At 43.0% G+C, this 22,100-nt stretch overlaps 1 non-coding gene and 1 pseudogene across 1 annotated transcript; both read right to left on the bottom strand.

The window, feature by feature from the left end:
* Positions 1–4,355: 4,355 nt before the first annotated feature.
* On the bottom strand, positions 4,356–7,761 carry LOC149157426 (25S ribosomal RNA). The gene has a single exon (XR_016262141.1). It is a non-coding gene; the product is annotated as a 25S ribosomal RNA (ribosomal RNA).
* Positions 7,762–8,007: 246 nt separating this feature from the next.
* On the bottom strand, positions 8,008–8,161 carry LOC149157427 (5.8S ribosomal RNA; annotated as a pseudogene).
* Positions 8,162–22,100: the final 13,939 nt, after the last annotated feature.

Here is a 22,100-nt window from a genome sequence, read left to right on the forward strand (position 1 = left end):
ATGTACAAAACTTCTTTTGAAGGTTCTATTAGAGGATCTTGAAGACCCTTATATTGCAAATGTTTCTTCCTTTGATGATAGAGGCCTTCTAAGAATTTTAATCATGATCAATCATTTTTTCATTGTGGATGAGGCCCTATAATAGGTATGCTCCTTCTATATGAATATCATGAGCTATATCTACACCATGCTCCTATATTCTAGAAGATATCCTTAACCATGCAATATGTTCTACTTCTCTATGCTCCTATGCTACTCAAAACTTTGAAATAAGACTTTAATCAAAGAGGTTAACTTAGTCATAGTAGAGATCTTGAGGATCTTCCTTTTTCGACTTCTTGTCTTCTTCTTTCGCTTCTTGAATTACATGAGCTTATTCCCATTTTCTCTTGTTCTTGTTGTCCTTCTCAAGTTTAGGATGGTTCCTTTTGTAGCGTCCATATTCTTGGCATCCAAATCATTGGATTTTGGACATGTAGTGGTCCCAAATAATTTGTTACTTTCGTTGCAAAAAGACATTGAGGTATACTCAAAAGGGGACATATACTTACATGATAGAGTTTGAGATGTAGTGAACTTTCTTTCTTCTTGAATACTTGATCGCTTGCCTTCCTTAGATCTTGATTTTCTTCAAGTTTCTTTCATCAAATGGACTTTCTTGATGATGAGATTTTCTTGATGAATTGACTCATAGTGCCTTTCCTTTTTGAAGATGGTGTAGATTGATGTAGGTCCCTCTTTGATTTGTTCTTCTTGTAGGTGCATTTACACAAGGCTTTTATTCTTTCTTTGTAGTCTTCCTTGATGAATGATAGATGGTAGACCTTCTTGTCCTCGATGTGATTGAGAATTATTGGCTTGATGCTTCAACCTTGTAGATGTTCTTGAGATTACATTTGCTTGATGTGTCACATTAGCTCTGATACCGTGTTGAAGAATCTGGGGCAATCGGGTATAGTAGGTTTCTTCTAGACTTGATAAAAAATTGTGAATCTCTTTTACAATTTATCTTGTTAGCTTAATCTTATTCTCTTCTTATTAATGCATGTGTGTTTACTTCAACAAACTGGTGCCAAAAACATAAGGACAATAACACAATATGTTGGCTCTCTTCCAGGGCAAAACCTCTCTCTCTATGAGAGGAAAACCCTTTCGTAAGTTTCTCTTACTAAAGATTCTTATTGATCAATGCAAAACCCTATACCCTTGATAAGAATATCCTCTAAGAAAATTTCAAGTCCTTCCTCCTCTCTGCACTTTCTTTCTCCGACACTTTGTTCCCCACTTCTTCCTTCTTTCAACTTTTGATAGTCCTTGGTAGACTAGCTCTAAACGAGACTCCAAACTTTGATCCTTAGTGAGATCCTTTACCAATGAAGAAACCTTCATTCTCTTGACCAACCAAGCCTTTTTCTTGATGTGAGGTTACAGACTCGATGTCTGTGTGCTTGGGCTGCAACTTCTATCGTGTGAGGGAAATGGAAACACCAGGTATACTACACCTGGGTGATTTCCATCGTAATGAGACATGGAAACCCCAAATTTCCCTCACTTGGGATGCTTTCGACAAGGCAGGACATGGAAACCCCAGGTTCCCCAAAATTTGGAAACTTTTTTCAAGAAGGGACTGGGAGACCACATGCCATGCCCCTATGTGAGTGGTAGTCTTTCAACCATACATAAGTGGGTGTGACACTGCCTTACTTTTTCCTTTTACCAATACTTGAGTACATGGTCTGTTCCTACTTCAACACTTCATCAATTTTCCAATAAGTGTTCTTAACAATGCAATGAAAATAACTTATCATCAATTTATCTTCTTCAATTATTCTTTCATCCCGTCATGTTGTGTGGTCGTACTGCACTACCCGCGGCCTACACAACACAACTCCACACCTGAACTTTGACCAGTCTCACCCATGCCCAAGCATGTCATCTGCCTACTCGACTTTCTATTCTGCAATGCCAAAACTCCGCCCATCGGTGTAGGCCATAGTGAGGGCACATGACCCACACGCAGTACGGCCTGCCTGCCCCGGCTGGTAACACAAATTGCTCTACCCATCTGCACTACCAATTCTCATATGTCCATTATAATCCACCTGCTAGTGCGGCTCTTTCACCTGTGGCCTTCCCTCCCTTCTATTTTCACCCAACTCCTTCCTTTGCACTTGTTCTAAGATATGGAAGTCTGAGTTTGGTGTCCCTTGGTCAAATTCCATCCTCCTTACTTATACACATCCTTTCACACAAGGGCCATGTCTCTCAAGGATAACAAGGGTTGGCTCCATCATCATGCATGTATGGCCAACCTGCCACATAACCTTGACACACCCAATTCCAATGAACTCTCGAATTGCTTCATGTGCATCGTCGCACCCATGGGTTAGCTCCAATACTTAGCCCATTACATCCATCACCACATAGCACACAACTACCCATGTCCTAACTCATCGGCACATGGACACCTCTTTCATCTAGGCAGCCAACACGAGTCACCTGCATGCCTTTTGCTGGTGACTCAACCATCATGCACATATCAAGGGGCAGGTTCCCTTCTGAACACTATGCACCCATCACCGTCGCACTTTGCGTATAACCGAATGCTCACCCAAGTCGAATTTAACTGAGTGCAGGCATTCATCGCACATCAAGGGATGCATGTACTATGCATTCAATATTTCAACTCTCTCTGGAACTCCCGTCTCTAATCCCTAACACCCTAGGCCCGTACGTGATGGTGCATGGAAACAGTAAATTTCACGCACTTGGGAAGATGTCGTCATGGCGGGGTAGGGAAACCCCGCTTTCCCCGCACATGGATGGCTTCCATCACAATGAGGCATGAAAACCCCAAGTTCCATCGATAGACTAGGTAAGTGGTTTCCACCCTACCATGAAATGGAAACCTTGAGTTTGCAAGACTTGGACGGTTCTTCATCGTGCCGCAACATGGAAACCATGAGTTCCATAAACTTGGGGATTTTGCTCATGTTGCGACATGGAAACCCAAGTTCCTTGCACCAGGGCCACAGTTTTCACTCGGGCGGGAGATTGAGACCCAAAGGTTCCCATAATTAGGCAGTTCCCCTCATGACATGAAATAGAAGCCCCTAGGTTGAGCAGTTCCATGTCATTTCATGGCATGGAAACCCAGGTTCCCCACACCAAGGTCATAGTTTATGTCATGGTGGGACATGGAAGAGTTGAGTTTCCCATAATTGGGTTGTTTTCGTCATGCCATGGAATGGAAAGGCCCATGTTTGGTAGACTTGGGTGGTCATTACCAGACATGGAAACCTGAAGCTCCACAGACTTGGGTGGTCGTTCCCTATTGTGTGATGACATGGAAACCTGAAGCTACCCAGACTTGGGCGGTTGTTCCCTATCATGTGATGATACGGAAACCTAAATCTCTCCATACTAGGGCAACAGTTTTAGCCACAACGTAACATCCTGTGTTTTCCATACCTGGGTAGAAATTTTTGTCGTGACACGGAATGGAAACCCATTGTGTCCACAAACTTAGGTAGAAGTTTCCATCATGCCATGAAATGGACACCCTGAGCTTCCCATGCTAGGGGCGAGACATGGAAATCCAAAGTTTCCCAGACTTGGGTGGTTTCCGTCAGTGGTTCTGACCGCACTACAACATGGAAACCACGAGTTCCTCATGTTTGGGCAGCAGTTTCTGAAAACCCCAAGCTCTTTAGACTTGTGAGCTGGTTTCCATCTTCCTAGAAACCCCAAGTTCCCTGCGTTGGGGCTTTTTTGAAAACCCAGAGTTTCCATCATTTTGTAAAATATGGAAACTCATGGTTCCATCAAGGGTGAGACATGGAAACCCCAAGTTTCCCCCGACTTGGGCGCCACCAGTTTCTACCATGGCGTGACATGGAAAGCCCAAGTTTGCCAAGATTGGGCGCCAGAGCATGATATGGAAGCCGTAAATTTCCCCATATTTGGCCACCAAGGCTCGACATGGAAACCCCAAGATTCCCAGGGTTTGGGTGCTAGGACGCAACATGGAAACCCCAAGTTTCCCAGGGTTTGGGCACCAGGGCGCAACATGGAAACCCCAAGTTTCCCTAAGTTTGGGCGCAAGGGCATGACATGGAAACCCAAAATTTTGGGCACTGGGGCGTGATATGGAAACCCCAAATTTTGGGCACCGGGGTGGTACATGGAAACCCCAAATTTTGGGCGTCGGGGCACAACATGGAAACCCCAAATTTCCTGCCCCCATGTAAAGCATTTTTGAGATGTGAGTAATAAAAAATTATTGTTCGGAGGAAGAGGCAAAGGCGGGAGAGTTTTCCAGATTTTTTTGAATAATGTGTGACAAGAGCGAAGCTATGAATTCAGGCGACCATGGTCTAAATCTCAGTGGATCATGGTAGTAAGGCCACTCTGCCACTTACAATACTCCATCGCGTATTTATGTCGTTTGCAAAGGATTTTTTTCAATAACCATTTGGAATTGAACTTCAAAGTTGCACTGACCAAGATGCTTCGCGATCACAGTTTGAAAATGACACGAGCCCCTGGGGGTAACAAAGTGATGACCCTACTACATGTCGAGATATAGTTGAAGAGTGACATGCACCACTTCTAGCACAGACTCGAACTTAGAGGGTTTTAGTCATAATTCGACACATAGTAGCTTAGCACCACTAGCTTTTCAGCCAAGCACGATGACCAATTGTTTGAATCAACGATTCCTCTCATACTAAGTTGAATTACTATTGCGGTGTGGTTCATCGATAGGGTAAAACTAACTTGTCTACCAATGGTCTAAACCCAGCTCATGCGCCCTATTTGTGGGCGAACAATCCAACACTTGGTGAATTCTGCTTCACAATGATAGGAAGAGCCAACATCAAAGGATAAAAAAGCAACGTTGCTATGAATGCTTGGTTGCCATAAGCCAGTTATCCCTGTGGTAAATTTTCTAACACCTCTAGCTTCAAATTCCAAAAATTTAAAGGACCGATAGGCCACACTTTCACAGTTTGTATTCGTAATGAAAATCAAAATCAAATGAGCTTTTACCCTTTTGTTCCACACACAATTTTTGTTCTCATTGATCTCATCTTAGGACACCTGTCTTATGTTTTAACGGATGTGTCGTCCCATCCAAACTCCCCACTTGACAATCTCTTCCACCTGGATTGACCCACCGAAACATGCCTAAGGCCAAAAATAGGAGCAGTGCCCCATCTTTGCCCCATGAAATAATTAAAATAATGTTGAAATTACTGGAATTTCACTTGTGCTAAAAATGGCTCCCACTTATTCTACACCTCTCAAGTCATTTCACAAAGTCAGACTAGAGTCAAGGTCAAGAGGGTTTTCGTTTCCCGCTAATTCTGCCAAGTTCGTTCCCTTGGTTGTGGTTTCACTAGATAGTAGATAGGGATAGTGGGAATATCATTAATCCATTCATGCACATCACTAATTAGATGACAATGTATTTGCCTACATTAAGAGAGTCATAGATACTCCCGCCTTTTACCTATGCTTGGTTAAATTTCTTCACTTTGACATTTAGAGAAATGGGTGGAAATCACATTGTGTTAGGATCCGCAGGGACCATCACAATGCTTTATTTTAATTAAAGAGTCAAATTCCCCTTGTTCGTACCAATTTTGAGTCGACTATTCACCACCTAGGGAAAAGCCCCCGATAGGGGGCATTCTACACCCATAGCCCAATTGGCACATGACTTCCTGCCCTTGCTGTGAGAGTAGCTCGAGGAAACTACTGAAAACCCATGAGTTGAGGGCACAGAGCCCTAGGCCCAGCCCTGAGAGCCAATCCTTTTCCCAAAGTTACGGATTTGTTTTTCTGACTTCCCTTACCTACATTCTTCTATTGACTAGAGGCTCTTCACCTGGGAGACCTGATGTGGTTATGAGTACGACCGAGCATGAACGGTACTCGATCCTTCAAATTTTCAAGGGCCATGGAGGGTGCACTAGACACTGCAAGATGTGTAGTGCTCTTCCAGTTGCTGGACCCTATCTCTTGGTGAACTGATTGCGGGGGGAAAGCTTTTAAAAGAAAAGATAACTCTTCCCGAGGCCCCCGACAACATCTCTGGATTTCCTAACATTTCCACCTACCGCCATGTCCCGACTCAGGAATATTAACCCGATTCCCTTTCGATGCTCATGTAGAGTACACCCTTAATACAGGGCTTCCCCATCTCTTTGAATCGACTAACCCATGTCCAAGTGTTCTTCACATGGAACCTTTCCCCACTTCAGTCTTAAAAGTTCTCATTTGAATATTTGCTACTACCACCAAGATTTGCACTGGGGTTGATCCACCCAAGCTCACACCCGAGGTTTCTCAATGACCCCTGCGTCCTCCTATTCATCGAAGCCAGGCAATTGCTTCGAAAGTTGAATATAGGTTCTCCGCTTCAGCACCATCCATTTTCAGGGCTAGTTGATTCGGTTGGTGAGTTCTTACACACTCGTTAGCGGATTTCGATTTCCATGACCACTGTCGTACTATCTTAATCAACCAACACCATTTGTGGGATCTAGGTTAGCATGTAATTCAGCACTGTAAATCAACTTTCAGCTCATCCAACATCGCTAGTTCTACTTACCAAAAATGGTCCACTTGGAGCTCTCGATTCCATGACGTGATTCAATGGAGCAACCGCATCCTCTTAGCTATTTAAAGTTTTTGAATAGGTTGAGGGTGTCATGCCCCTGATGCCTCTAATGATTTTCTTTACTCGATAAAACTCGCATGTGTTTTCTAGCTATCCTATGGGAAACTTTGGAGGAAACTAGCTACTATATGGTTTGATTAGTCTTTCACCCCTATACCCAAGTCAGACGAACGATTTTCATGTCAGTATCGCTACTAGCCTCCACCAGAGTTTCCACTAGGATCACCCTTCTTAGGCATATTTCACCATCATTCAGGTCCCTACAGGTGTGATCGCACTTGAACCCTTCACATAAGCTCAAGGTTGGTCGACGATGCTCCCCGCCATAGAGGGGATCTCACTTGCCAGCTTCCTTGTGCCTCACTAGTTTTCAAACCTGCTAACTCACACACATGTTAGACTCCTTGTTCCGTGTTTCAAGATGGGTCAAATGGAAATCCTACCAACAAACACCACTAGTGCCTAGGTGCACATGGCCCGCAACAAGGGCACATGCTTCTTTCCTCTACCACTGTAATGACAAACCGATAGGTAGTAATCTACCCGCGCTTATGACGATGCAGTAGCTATTGTTGGTTTACACCTCAAGTCAAGTGGTAGAATAGCCTTAGCCATTCCACATCTGATCGAGATGTATCGCTAGCCTCCATCTCCTTTCCTCCAGGTAATTTCAAGCACTCTTTAACTCTCTTTTCAATGTCCTTTTCATCTTTCCCTCATGGTACTTGTCCGCTATCGATCTCTCACCCATATTTATCCTTTGACAGAATTTACCACCCAATGAGGGTTGCATTCCCAAACAACCCAACTCGCCAACAACGCCTCATGATGCGGCAGGACCCAAACCCAATGGGGCTGCCACCCTCTTATGTGCCCCCTTCCATGGAACATGGTCCAAGTCCACCGCTAAGGACACCTCTACAGACTATAATTTAGGCGACGTTGCCACCCGATTTTCATGTTGGGCTCTTCCTGGTTCACTCACCACTACTAGGGGAATCCCTGTAAGTTTCTTTTCCTCCCCTTAATTATATGCTTAAACTAAGTGGGTGTTCTTGCCTATGTTGAGGTTGTAAGTTGGAGCTAAATCTACCCTACCCAATGGGAGGAAAAGAGAGAGAAAATAAAGTTCGAGTGATGCCACATAAAGGCTGCATTAGCTAAAGCCAACTGCCCATCCAAGGGGACAAGATCACCACTTGCCGATGCATGCCACGAAACATCACTTCAGGTATTTCAACCAACTGCACTACATTAAGCATAGAAGACCAGCTCTGCTTCTCCCTAACATATTGCAGGGAATGTGTTTAAATTGGATGCGACGCCTAGACAAAAGTGACGTAGACCAAGGCTTCAGTTGCAAGTTGCATTCAAAAACTAGATGATACACGAGATTATGCAGTTCACACTAAGTATCGCATTTCACTACATTCTTTATTGTAACAAGAGCTGAGATATTCATTGTCGAGATTTGTTTCTATGTATTACCAACAAATCCTCCACAACACTAAATAGGGGCACTCCCCATGAAAAATGCAAGCCTAAGGGCAAAAAGGAGGAAAGGAAGAAAAAAAAATGAAGGAAAGAGAAACATAGGTGTCTACCCCCTCATAGGAGGAGGCTCAAATAGAGAACAATATTCCCGAGCCCCACGCCCTCGCAAAAAGGAGGGAAATGCATGGAACAACAATTGAGAAGGACTAGGGGGGCCAATGTTATACAAAAAAATGCCCCCCTCATCAGCTCAGAGGAGAAAGACATGATAGATGAAGCAAAGACCAAGATCACATGCCTTGTTTCCACACTAACGCTAGCTATACGCTAACAACCTGCTTTATAAAGCTTCTCAGTAAGCCTAAGGGTGCATTAGTGACCCTACTAATTCTAGTTTCTAGTTCGGGAACAATGTTAGTGGATCCTAATGAATTTATAAAGGTCAAAGGAGTGAATTGACTCATAAATATCTAGATATTTGCTCCTAAATGGACTCAAGAAAAGTAAGGAAACATCTCCAGTTCGACCTATTTGGGGGATTTCTAATCCTAATGAAGGAGGCAAATGGGAAAGAGCTGAAAATCATGGCAAATTCATTGCTTTTACCCTAAGGACTTCATGAAGGAACTTGGAAACCCTAACTCAATTGCTACATAATCAAAGCTAGGGATATAGTGATAAAGGTCAGATCATTTGAAAGGATAACATACTTGATTGTCGATCATTGTCTCAAATGAGAAGAAGTTGGTAAGAAGGGAGAGAGAGAGAAGATGGAGGGGTAAGGGAAGGTTGATGCAACAGATGGTTGTAATCACTCTTCCAACATTAATATAGAACTGCAATTGTATTGTCTACTCCGTGGTGTTGGTACTATCATTCATTAGCTTGTTTGTCCAATACCTTTTAGCATGAGTAGCTTAGTTATGTGTAAATAGATGTTATTTTATGTAATCATGTATTAGTTATCAAGTTTGTATGCTGTGATTATGCTTGTATCTTCTATGTGCAGGACTTGATCTGAACTCGGCTCAGGGGACTTCCACCTAGCTGCATTGCACTCTCCAACAAATCTACATGGAGGCTTGAGGTATTCTATTTGTCCCACCTTGATAGTTAGTTATTGTTTATGAACATGCATGTAACTTTGTGACGGTTGCATATAATCTTACAGTCTACCAAAGGTTCCAGGAGGACCTTTGAGGGTATCTCCATTCTCCATACACCATGAATTTTATCTTATAGCAGAATTGGCGACTCCACTATTACTATACATCTAGTTCCTAGTCTACCCAGATAGTCCTCAGTTTCCTCCTCCTTCTAAGACGTCCCTATACTTCTACATTCCCTTTATGACCAACCAAAACCTTGCTACATTCTGCATTCACATATTCATCCTTGAATCTAATCCTAAAATCCCTGTTTTGATCTATTTTCCCACACTAACGTAGGTTAGCAGACTAAACGGTGCTTTATAAAGCTCTGTGTCTGCACAAATAGAGCATTAGTGGACCCAGTAACTCACTTAGTCACTGCTACAGAGCGTTAGTCCCTTAAATATTGATACACAGTGGTCTCTGCAAACTCAAGGGGATAGGAAGCCTACTCATGGACTGAAAGTGGGTCTGCAACTGCATTTTGTTAGCAAGATCAGTGTCTTGAAAGAAATTTTTTTTAGGAAATATTTTTTTCTTTCTTAAAACATTTTTTATGAAAGAAAGATCCACATTTTTTATTAATTCTTCTGTTTAGCTGGTTAAAAGTTGCTTTATTTTGGTTTCAAATAGTTGTTAGGAAAGAGGAAAGCATTCAAAAGATTTATGTTGGTTATGCATGTGCTATAATGACCAGGATGCATGTAACAAATATGAATATGTGAAAGACTCACTTGTATAATACAACTTGTTTTCATCGAATTGAATATTTTTTAAAGCAGTCTTGTGCATGATTTTTGAGTCACAGTCCCATCACATTTCATACGTCAACTCCCCTACCAAAGACACTAAAAAAGTACACATAAAATTTACCTAAAATCAATCAGTAACTCTTTATTAAGCAAACAAACATTAGTTCAGGCTAGGATCTTGGGATAGGAAGTGTGAGTAAACTACCCAAGATTAGAAACCAAAACTAGTGTCATTAAAAGAGAGAAAATTCCTTTTGCACTCATACTACCAAGACCACTCCAGTCAAAGCGAAGCTAAATATGAGACAACATCAGACTGTAAGTGAAAGTATCCTACCTTTGCTTGCAACTCCTTTGGGTATTCTATGTATTGGGGATCCCTTAGGGGATTTCAGAGCTGAGTCGGGGACTCAGGTATCCTGCCCACATAGTGTACTATCTACGACTATGTCCCTTCCAGTACTATATGTGATCTAAGGTATCCTTAGTGGCCAAGCTTTTAGGGACTTACACAAGGTGACTGCGGCAGGCTGCCCTAGTACCTAACATAGATGGACCTACTCTGTCTTCAATTTTTGGGAGGGTTCTCGTCTTCATGAGAGTACTTGGCCCCTCAATCTGAGGTTCGGGTGAACCTCTAGAGTAACCATAACTATACATTTGGCCAACTCTCTCTATTATTCATTGTGATACTGGGTTTCATCTACAGTGATCGGTGCTTATCAGATAGGGTCATTTCCCTATATTTGTTGATTGATCAACTTACTGTATTTTTTATATTTTTTAGGTACCCATGTGCTATCATTGAAACTTTAACAAATATCACGATAAAATTTATTGATAAAAATTAACAGTGACCATGGCTACATCTGTCCCTCATCGTCAATCTAGATGATTGTCAGGACTTCCTCCACTCTTTGTGGAAGATCTACCAAGCTCCAGTGAATCGAATTCCCCATCTTCTGGGATTCAGTCTCCTAGATCTCACACAAAATCTGTTTGGACAACTGACTATTCAATTTTGCTAGAGGATTTACTTACCGAAGGATTTCTTCCTCCATTTAACCCTCCACTCATCAATCCGTTGGACCCACTCTTGGTTCCTGTGGCACCTATACTCCCTATCTCTTTAGTTGGAACATTTCCATCCATCCCATCGACAACTAATGGGTCGTGGAACTTTGTGGACACTTTTGGTCCCCCACCACTTCCCCAGTCAACAGTCACCACCACACCATTGATGGCAAACCCCGCTATCCCATTTGCCCCAGGTGCAAGCACTCACATGACATCCTCCACTAGTGGAACCTAGTCGATGTCATGTTCCACCCCTTTAGTGTCAAACTATATACCTTCAATAAGTTCTACATACATCGATCCTTATAACACTCAATATAGTACTATTGGCGCAGTTCCTATCCACCAACAATATGGTCAGAAGCCATTGTATAGTTAAAACCCCTAGATTCAAGTAACTGGGGCATTCCCAATATGCACATACCGGTCGGGAACATAATAGTTCCCCCTCCATTCTCAAGCATGCATGGTCAATCATTGATTGACATGATCATTCCTTATGTCAATCAATGATATATGATTAGTTCTATGGTGGCGAGAATCCTGAAGGAGGTCCCAACCAATCCATGGGGATACCCTACTCACAAATTCAAATGAGTCAAGGGGGCATTGCTTATCCGGGGGGAAATTCTGTACCCCAACATCACATTCCACATGGAAATCCACACTACAACTCCATACCCCAAGTTAACTACTATACCACGCAACCTATGTATAATATTGTGACTCAAATGATGGGAGGACCGCAAGGTTCCTCAAGTCATATGTCATCACCTTGGTCCAAGTCGAGGGCACCACACACTTCACCTTTCTTGGCAACTTTGGATATCCCCGACTTGTACAAACTTACAAATGACCACATCTATCATAACTTACTTTGGCCACCGATACCACATAAAATAAAAACAGACATCCCCAAGTTTGAAGGGAAACAAGCGGAGGATCCGGGCACCCATATCACCACCTATTATCTTTGGTGTGTTTCCAACTCCATGGTGGACGATAGTGTCCAGTTACATATTTTTCCTTGCGCCGTCACTAGAAACACAACTAAGTGGTACATTGAGTTACCACACACGTCAATAAATATCTTCGATGCTTTAGTGATGGAATTCTTAAAGCACTTCCAGCTACCCATCCACTATGAGACTAGGATAGAGCTCCTCACTTCATTACGTCAGGATACAACCACCCACATCTCTGATCATATACATGAATGGAGACGTAGGCGGAGGTTAGTCAAAGCTCCCCTCCCAGACTATCTCTTAGCAGACTGGTTCTGCAAGTCCCTACACCTGCAAATCGCTAAAGATGTTGATTTAGGTGGTGCGGTCATAGAATACCAATCCATACGTCGTGCCTAGCACTTATATCGGATATATTCATAGTCTGGCACTCTTTACGACATAATCTCCAATGCCCCTCATAACTCCAATGTCTCTGCTACTCAACACCCCAGAGCGCACAAAAATGGGATTATCAGTGCAATCTCTGGCGCTACTATAAACAACTCAGTGGTCACGTTGCCCAGATGTCAGTGGACCCCTCTACCAAATCGACTGCTCTTCCTACCACCATGATAAACTCTGTACATTCTATGCAAAAAACTGGTGGTAAGAAAAAGAAGAATAAGAAAAATACCGCTTCTTCTGAGGAGCAGTCAACAAAGCAGCAAAACCCAAAACAGAAGTCCACTGCACCTCCTAATGATGGAAAGGATAAATTCGCCAGATTCCCTTGCAAATTTTGTGCTGAAGATCACATGACCTATCATTTCATGCATCTTTAGGAATGCACATAATACATTGCTAAAAAGGATACTGGTAGCACCCCCTTTGTCCTTAATAATCCTTTCCCCACTCAACAACAACAAAACCTTATTGCAAACCAACCCCAACACCCACAAGGGGGCAATGGTGGTTTGCAACATCCTTCAGCTGCTGAAGGATCTTCTACCATTTAGACCTTTGAAATGGTAGATCTACAAACAAGAGCCAAATCCTATGGAGCTCCTATTTCTCATGTAGAGGAACCTTCATCAAGTCAAAACCCACAGCCGCCCAACGATTCGCATATTGAATGGCTGGCTTCTAACCTTTTAATTCACCCCTCCAAAGGGGCACTTCGACGCACAATGAAAAGTACATCTGCACGTGCCACACAAAACTACAACATTATAGAAGACTTGGCGCAAACATTGTCGGCTATGTCGACGCTCAAAGTATTACAAACATGCCTAGCACAAAGGAAATATTTTTTTTTGGCTATTGGTTGTATTGAACCACAAGATTCCATGCTTGAAATTTTCGACATGGAAAAGTGTGAACCTCCCCTTTCCCACCACCTCACATTTCAAGTGCCATTTTGTTCGAAAAGTAAAGGTATACATAGAACTGTCATCGATGAAGGTGCTTCTACCTATTTCATGTCGACTTCATGTTGGCTCGCTCTGGGTTCTCCAACCCTATAGCCACCATCAAATTCCGTTAAAGCTTTTGACGGCCACACTTTCATCCCAGAAGGTTACCTAACTAGCTACCCCATCACTTTGTATGGGAAAATGGTAATGGTGGACATAGAAGTCATAGATAATAAACTTGACTATAATCTCTTGCTGGGTCGTAGTTAGAGATATGCCATGATGGCCATCGTATCTACTATATTTCACATAATCCTTTTTCCATTGGATGGAAAGGTAGTTACAGTAGACCAGCTGTCTTTCTGCACCCCTGATTATTCCCCATTACCAAGCGACTTTGTACCCCTAGTAGGTGGTGTACCTGACTCGTACGTCAGTATCGGTACTGGTTTGCTGAAGGCTTCCGTCCTCATGGGTTGTTTCCCTCTTCAGCCACCCAAGGTTTCATAGATGGTTAATATGCTTTCATATATTCCTCATGAACAGACTGATCCATGGATCTTACATGCTCCCTCAGACATTGACACATATGGAGAAAAAATGCCTCTATCACCATTTGAATTGGCCTGCCAAGCCATTCAATCTGCATCTGCATCTTCGGTCACTTTGGTTATGGCAAACATTACCACTACCCCTCCCATAAATGCTCCTTCCTTCGATCTGCTCAATCAAGTGCTACCTACAGACAAATCTATTCAAGAAATCATGAGTTTAGAAGAGCGACCTTGGGAGGATTCACACCATCGTGTTTCGATATCTGATTCAGACACAATGACTCTTCAAATCCTATCCCCTAACATACTAGAAATCATTTCCTCACCCTATACGACCATCCAAACTTTGGAGGTGGAAGGAAACATGGGAAATATTTCAAAGACATTGCTCATCGATATTTCGGTCAAGACAGGCTTCATTGTTGGGTAGCAAATGCCCCCCATAGCATGTTTTTGGGGCTTAAAGACCGAGTTTTAGTCAATGTAATGTAAAGACCCTGCAAAATGTGGGTGTGTGGCCTAAGAGTCTAGGGTTGTCCACCCTAAAATAATGTAATTTAATATAGAATGTGTCGACCTACCCATGGTCCGCAGACCATGAGATTGTATAAATAGAGCAAGGCTCTAAGTGTAAAGGGGGTCATAGTTTTAGCTTGGAGAAGTGATATGGGTTTTGGATGTTGAATTAGATCTGAGTCTGTAAGTCTGAGTCTTGGGTTGTAGTAGTAGGAAGAAGCTCTGCAGCTGAGTGTGTAGAGGCTTAGTAGAGTCTGCAACTATGTGCGTGGACCCCTGTAGCTGAGTGCACAGGGCAGAGTTGGGATTGTATCTAAAGAGAGGATTAATAAAATATAAGTCGATTCTAAATACTATGTGTTTACTGCATCTATGATATTTATGCATCTTTTACAGTTTATGATTGCAGACTCATTATAATTGTTCAATAAGTACTAAGAATATTGGGCCCACATAATTAAGTTAAGATCCATAATAAAACCCCAATAGGGATAAAGGATCTAGATAGCTCCTCTTCGCACTAGTTATAGAGCTACGCAGAAGCAGTCACATGAGTTGTGAAGGATAGATGGCTGTGCGGAGCAGTCCAAGTGCATAGGATTGGGTCACGAACTTCCCAAACCTCATCAAGACATCCCTAGGGTGTGGAAACCTTGTTCCAGCACCCTCCGATACTACCTTGGCTGAGACCTCAATTTGCACACCATGGACAATTGTCGAAAGGGCCGATCATTTCAGGATTTGTTTGGCTAAATCACTTCTAAACCTGGGTCAGGCCCTATCGAGCCAACGAATGGTTCCATTGCTGGGACCAGGATCTACCTAAGGGATTTCTAATGTCAGAACCCTGGAATCCCACAAAGAAGGAAATTGAAGAGTGGTTGGATCAGAAGATTCACGAGTTCATGGTACAAGAAAATAGAACTCCGCAACTATCTGAGAAAAGGTGGCTAGATCGCTACGTGTATATGGAAATCCATGAGATCTTCTTTGCATCCTTTCCATTAGAGCTGTATGATTGGATCGCAAGGTTAGCCAACAGCCAAGGAAGGTACAAACCTGATCAACCAATAGTGTGGAATCCAGAGTTAGTGTGCATACTAGAGGCATCAAAAGATAAGATCGCACGAGCTGTGGACCATTGGCTCGACTGGATAATAGGAGGGTTTAACGCTGAGTTCACTGTAGACATGACCATGAGCTATAGTGAAGCAGAACGACGTTTTATCAAGGGACCATGAGGTAGGTACATTAAATCCCTGAATACCTAGATTAAGATGTTGTTATGTGAGAAGCTGGTTATGCAAACACATTAATGCTTGGAATGATGCGGAGTGGAAAGATCTACATAGGTACAGAGGGATTAGGAAACAGTCCCTTAATTTCACCTTTGCACGAGAGTGAGGAAGAGCTCACTCAGGTTTCTTTAAGAAGTGTGGTCAATTTGATAAGGTAGCACATTCTGCAATTATCCCCTCCACTTACACCATCACCCGCTTCAACTACTTCACCTACCCCACCTCCACCAAAATCGAAGTTCAGCATGGCGAGTGTAATTAAGCTACCCATTTTTAGAGGAGTATGGAATGAGGATCCGAATCAGTTTTAGTTCATGGTAACAACAATGTGGGAATCAAAAGGGGTCACGGATGACAACATTAAAAAGCCTACATTGGTGAATGCGCTGCAGAATCACACGTTGACATGGTATATCAAGCACTCTAATGATCACCCAAATGCAGGAATAACGGAGATCCAGAATAAGCTAAACAGAGAATTTAGCCGGCTGAAATCAGAGACAAAGTCAATCATCAAATTTAAAGAGATTGCAATGCTTCCAAGTGAGACTCCATGGGATCTATATCAGCAGCTGAAGAGTATGATCTGCGAGGCTAATATGATGCTAATGGATAAGCAGCACCACGTGTGGTTTGTGGCATCTTTGACACCACATCTGAGGATGGTGTTGTCACAACAGAAGCTTTCAAGTATGGCTAAAGTTTTGGAAATGGCGATAAGGTTGCATGAAACACTGATACATGATCTGGGGTTGGGAGTCATGACCAGAGGCACACGAAGAAGTGTGGTGCATAAAATGCAAAGGCCAGGGCCATGATAAAAATCATTGTCCAGTATTAGCGAACTACTTGGTAGGAAGGGGGCCAATGTCATTAAGACCAGGCATAGGTAGGGCCAAGTGTGGCACCTATGCTATGGTGTGCAATCTGTCAAATAAGAGGAAAGCACACAATGGATAACTGTCACTTGTTGCAGAAGTATACATAGACTCCTGAACAACTGTTTTGTAATTTTTGTAGATTGGTGGGCCATGACAAGCGTACTTGTCACAGCTACGAGTTAATGATGGAGCAGACCCCAACATATAGAATGTAGACAGAAACACAAGGCCTCGACCCAACCATGTGGATGGTGCATGCTAGATTTCAGGGCCGAGGTCAAGGGCGAGGAGGAATGGGACCAAGAAGGGGCCGTAGATAGTTAATATGTTACAATTGTGGAGGACCAGGGCACTACACTCATGATTGTACCAACCCAACAAGAATATCTTGTTCATACTGTAATCAATTTGATCTTGAAATGGTAGATTGTCCTACGTTGATCACACTGATGCGTGAGAAAGGAATACTTTAGCCTACCCTAACTCAAAATATCCAAATGATGAGGTCTGCACCATGCTAAGAAGACCCAAATGTGAATATAGTGCTCAGAATCGGCGCGACCACAGGGGAAGATAAGGGGAAGCAGCCTAAGGAGGATACATGGGTTCACAAGGCTCCTACAAAGGAATCAGAGTTTGACTTCGAACGTGGAAAGGAGACATTTATGGAAGCTAAGAAGAGCTTCACAGAGGCCTCTACTTCAGGTAGTAAGGATCAACCAAAGCCAGGAATGGATCCTTCTATGCTTACTACCTTTTTAGAGACATGCATGAAGTTGCTATGCGACAATAGGGTAGTTAAAGTAATACAAGAGCTAATCACTAGGTGTGCAGGGTCAGTTTAACCATGCGTAGTCTGAAAACGAGGAAAAAATACATTGCTCACCAGGAGGGAGATGATATTAACGGCACAGATTGGCGAATATGAAATGGATCAAGTAATCCTAGACCTGGGTTTCGATGTGAATGTGTTACCAAAGAATACATGGGAATGTATGGTAGGCCTGTGTTACAGTGGTCCCCTATACAATTAGAAATGGTGAACCAACAGAAGATTTTGCCCATGGGGAGGTTGCAAGGGGTAACAGTTGATATCGAAGGTGCAAGCACATAGACAGACATTGAAGTAATAGAGATTTTTGATGACAACAATCCTTATCCCATGTTGCTAGGAATAGACTAGGCCACTGATATGAATGGAGTCATCAACTTGAAGAAGTGGAAGATGATATTCAAGAAAAATTCCCTACCCATAGTAGTTCCACTAGATCTAGCTGAAGGAGTGTGCTACACTGAACCTATGTGTGATGAGGACATTGATGATGAGCTAGATTACATCTACCAGATAATGGTGCAAGACCAGGATCAGGTGAATCGAACTACAGATGGGAGAATCTCGTGGGAACGTGACAATTCCTGTACTTCAGATTTAGATGAATAATAGAATGCTGACAGAACCAGTTGCACAAAGTGACAATTCTGAATTGCAACATGATGATTAGATCACTATGGTGCATGATGACAGAAGGAAGGGAACTACCAACATATGATGGGGTAACAACAATGGATGAATTCTTAGACAAATTTGAAAGTGCAGTACCAGAGCAACAGCGGTACGGTGCACTGGAATGGGTGTTTCACGCGACACCTACATGATGGTGGAGTACACATCAGAAGACTGTTGGAAACTAGCACGAATGTAGAAGACGAATGTGCTTACAGTTTGGAAGTCCCCAACATCGAATGAGAGCTGGGCAACTACGTTGAAGCAACTTGCACACCCACCTATGTCGATGGGTGTAGACGTGTGCTGTGCAAGCACATCCTAGATTAAGGATCGGAAATCAGAACTCAACACGGTAGTAGGGAAAGCAACACACACCACAAATATTCCACATTGGAGCATTCACAAAGATATGCAGAATCATGAACAGAGTTTACCAAGTGGGACGAACTAAGTGGGACGTGCACATACTAGCGATTCGATGGGCCTATAGGTCCATGAGCAAAAACCGGAGTATGAAAATGATCCCAACACTGACAAGAGGAGGTGAAACCATAAGAGCAGAGGAGAATCCCCATACCATAGCTCCCATAGTTAGGATATTACGTGAGGAATCGGGTAAAAGAATTATGCAGTTACAGGAAGCCATTCAGTGAGGGAAATTAAACCTTCATGAACTCGAAGAGGCTCGAGTACAACTGAAGCAGAAAAGCATGGTAATAGATGCAGAAATCAGAAAACAGGAGATCAAAATCATGAAAACAGGTCACATCATTGGAAGGGTAGGACAAGCTACGGTCAGCCATACCACCACATTAGAAGATTTTCATCGAGAATTTATAGCTTTTCTACCATGGATAAAACCTCACCTTATCAAACAATGTAACTAGGGGAGTGCACTATATAAGGAATAACGTGAAGCGTTGAATGGCACAAGGGTAACTGAGGGAGGCTCACAGACCGGGTTGAAAGGTGACTTGAAGCCTCACACCATGGGTGCAACCAACTGACTATCTGTAGGAAGCACAATCTTAGCGCTCCAAGCAATTGACAGAGAGTGTGGGACTATAAACAAGTCTGTAGGGGAGCTACACGGAAAGGAGATTATGTGCAAGGTCAGTATGTCACGAGGGTTGCGGTTGTGCATAATTGTCTGTGCTACTATGTGGGCAGGCTGGAAGGTGACTGTTGATGTCACTATTCATGACAAGAGGTCCAATTTTAGGCAGAAAGGAGCGGTTGGTGGGCAATTAGTACATGAATTAAGAGCTAGATTTGGGATGATCTGCTGCTAAGAAGGTATTAATGACTCAGAAATGGAGGGAATGGTCGAATTCAAATTCAAATGATACTATAAAATCCCTTGGGCTAGCCTCGAGGCAACACTTGGTTGTTTAAGATTTGAGCCAGTACAGAGCATTGAGCACCAAGCACCCTTGCCACCCTTGAGTACGCGACCATATGGATCCATTATAGACATGATGACGGTTGCGAGAACTAGGGTGTGATTTGCGAAGTTACCCCAGAGCCTCATATGATCCAGGAGGAGCCTAGAGAGGCAGTAGCTGCACCAGAGGTCCCAAAGTCACCACACACACTACGACCACAGAAGGACAAGCAAATAGTGGGGCTAGTCTAGGTATCACCACAGAACCCCCGGTTTAGTAAATTATCAATGATATAGAAGGGAAAAGCCATCACCCTTGAAGCAGAGGAGGAGGAGGAAGATTTGCAAGCTCTGATCACCTAAATTGAAGTGTTCTTTTAGCGATAAGGTTACGCCCCTACATCCCCCCATGGAAGGGGAAATACAAGATACCGAAGGATCTGGAGACCACGAAGAGTGCACTCCCTCCTTCCTGATGAAATAAGGTTTGAGGTTCCACCACTGGGATGGGTAGCTAATATTAAGTTTGAATACTGGGACCTCGTGGATGGTGAGAAGTTCCCATAGTTGGCTGCGGAGAAATTACTAAAGACAAAATGGCTACGGGGTGTAGAGAAGGCTAGGCTACTCCATCTATAATGGATACCCTACTACCACCTCGCACCCATCACTACTTTTGTCATCTGGTAGCTACTATGTCTAGTACATGATAGGTATCTCTAGCTGAAAGAGACGATTCCCATCACGACCGATCTAATTCACCAGATTTCTCGACTGCCCATAAAAGGAAATGATATCACAACCATAGCAACAAAGAGCAGCAACTTGACCCTCACAGAAGCTATGAAGACCAAATATAAGATAAAGAAGAGGAAGCGAGGGTATGCAATCACAAACATCGAGGACCAAGTGGTGTGCGCAGCCACCTAGGTGCTCTTTGGAAAGCTGATGAGGAAATTTCATGCAGATGAAGTGCCAACGTCTGTAATTGCATTTGGCAGAATAGTGTGCAGAGGGGGTCTAGTTCAACTAGGCACAGTTCCTCTGTAACAAGTTGTTGACAAACTATAGAGAGGCCCAGGAGTAGGGTAAGGCCTTCCACTATGCATGGTTGCTCTTATCCATCTTGTTGGTTGCAAGAGAGTTGTCGGGAGACAACCAGTTTCCCATGATTGAGGGTGACCTACCCAAAGCCGCATGGTACACCTCACTATGGGAAATGAAAGATGCGATGAGGATTTGTCAAATAAAGTTGTTTTGGGTGTTCATAGAGGTGAGCATATGAACATGGATCAACCACAAGCCATGCTTGTCCCCTAGAATCCACAATAGCTTATAGAGCATGGCAATGTTTAAGGTCGATATGCACAACCTGTATATCCAGGCGCGAAAGGATCCAACCCGAACATGGGTGAAGCTTCCATTCATTGTAACAGATGATGCAATATTCAATGTGATGGCATCATGGTCTTTGGAGTGGCATGCTTTGTACTTGGTGGAACTGGAGAAGATCGCAGCACATCAATGAAAAAAGGACACCAAGTTGTGCCTCGCGCAGTTGGCAGAGAAAAAGTGCCAGCAACAAGAAGCGGCCATGCAGTGGAAGGTCGTTGAGGCAGTAGCGACAACACAGATGGCATAGACTACAACCTCACAGTCAGAGAGACCGAGGGAAGCAAGGAAATATCCATGGATCAAGACAAATAGGGGGAGGATCAAACAAAGGAATGCACAAACCTGGCTGTAGGTTTTAACCCCGTACAGAAATTACCTACAGACAAATTCTAAAACATGGAAAATGAACAATGTGAGATCATAACACATAAGACACATATACATAGAGAATTCCCCTGGATCCCAAAACCAGGACTACCAGTTTGAGTTTTCATTTTTTTTTCCTTTCAATGTTACAATACATATTTATACATGTCGAAGCATCTAATACCATGGACCGAAAACCATCGTGTCCAATACCATGGACCAAAAACCATCGCCTCCAAAAAAAAAACATGCACAAAAATCATGCACAAAACCATAGGTGGGTCCACCCAACCTAACATAGGGTCCAAATGGACCCCATAAAGTGGGGTTATGGGTGCCCTTCAAACTCCCTGTTAACTACATGGAAAGAATATAACACAACCCAACATTCTCCCATTTGTTGTTTCCTTTCCACAAGGGGCCACAAGAGAGCTTAGTCATTTTTCCAGCCATGAAATGCCCATTGTCTCTCTACACCAAAAGAACTTCTCAATGCTCACAGATTTTGTCAATGCATCTGCAATATTCTTCAAAGTGTCCACCTTTACTAGCAACACCTTTTTGTCTTCTATCATATCCCTCACAAAGTGATACTGAACATCAATGTGCTTTGTCCTTGAATGATATGCAAGGTTCTTTGCCAAGAAAATTGCTCTTTGGCTGTCCCAGTCTATCCTT

The sequence above is a fragment of the Pinus tabuliformis genome, chromosome 5_2, assembly GCF_031772625.1.
Source record: "Pinus tabuliformis cultivar Carrire ecotype Pingquan chromosome 5_2, CPIR1, whole genome shotgun sequence".
Classification (NCBI taxonomy): domain Eukaryota; kingdom Viridiplantae; phylum Streptophyta; class Pinopsida; order Pinales; family Pinaceae; genus Pinus; species Pinus tabuliformis.